Here is a 1,460-nt window from a genome sequence, read left to right as displayed (position 1 = left end):
TTGAAAAGGTTGGAAGGTAACAAGTGAAAAATGCGACGCCGCGCCGTATAGTAGAGCAGGCTATAATAAAAAAAGGGGCATATTGTGATACAGTTATGCATTTTTGTCGCGATTAAAGCCCGAAATCCAATGGTACGGCAACCCCCGGGGGCACTCCCATATATTGGTACGGGTCATGTGTCTGTACTGTCAATAGCCCCCCATTTTTTAGGCAAATCCAATGACCCCCTTTTTTCAGGCAGCTTACACCCCATTACCCGGGTTTTTTTTTCAAATCTGTCACCCAATGACCCCTTCTTCGCGCGCATTTTTAACAAATTTTACATTTTGCAGCCACTTAGCTGCAAAATTGCTAAACTGCCAAATTTTTAACATTTCACCACTGAATGACCCCCATTTTCTTAGAACCCCCACTGAATGACCCCCTTTTTCCGACAAAATCGCCACCGATAGACCCCTATATATAGTTTTGGTAATCCGGTAGGCACATAGCTGCACATGTAGGCCTACGTCATTTTCATATTTGAGTGCCAGGCGGCAACCCTAACCCCTAACCCTCATCAAAATATCTTGGGTACAAAGATTTTCTTAAATGTTGTATAGTTTGAAAATTTCCAATTTGGTTCCTAAATGGGGCATAGTTTGTTATTATACTTAACATAAAGCAATATGTAGGCTATTTTATTATCCGAACGTTGACTTAAAAATAGTTGACTTGCCCTTCGGGTGTCAACACCTGGGTCGGTCGGTCAATGTAAGTTTTTTATTTATTTATTTTTTATTTTAATTTCTGCAAAATACAACAGCATGCGTCACGGGATTTATATGAAACACAAACACAGAAATCCAGTCAGAATTTGTTTATACGCATGTTATACATAAATAAAACAAATATTTTGAAATTATATACCAATATATCAAAATCTGACATTTAAAAAAAAAAGGCGACCCTGTTTTTTTTTCTTCAGATTTTTGGGTCAATCGATAAGGGCAAGTCAATTTATTATTTTTTAAGCCTAAGGGTCAAAGGCCAAATCAGAGGGAAACGTTTAAAACGAACACAGTCCGTATCAACAGTGTCCGTATCCAAATATCATACTAATATACGGTATTTGAAATTAAAGTTAATCAAACAGTCTCGTTCTTATTTTCGCAACATCTTCCAAAGTTGCCACAAAACAATTTATAATTTAAGTGCAGATCATTATTTTTTAAATGTTTTAGTGCAGATAATTTTTCAAATGTTTGCCCAAAATATTTAACAGTAATAGGCCTACTTTAAAACTACACTGAGTCATATTGCAGCCGCCTGCACAGGCACACAATTGGTAGGCTACTGTACAGAATCAGGGGAGTAGGCCTACCATATCAGTGCATTTGGATGTTTTTGCTTATAAGCAACATTGGTAGGCCCTACTGTGTAGGTACTCTGTGTGTATCAGTCAGGTACCGTACCTTGG

The sequence above is a fragment of the Amphiura filiformis genome, chromosome 12 (genome assembly GCF_039555335.1).
Source record: "Amphiura filiformis chromosome 12, Afil_fr2py, whole genome shotgun sequence".
Classification (NCBI taxonomy): domain Eukaryota; kingdom Metazoa; phylum Echinodermata; class Ophiuroidea; order Amphilepidida; family Amphiuridae; genus Amphiura; species Amphiura filiformis.
This window is presented reverse-complemented; position numbering follows the sequence as displayed.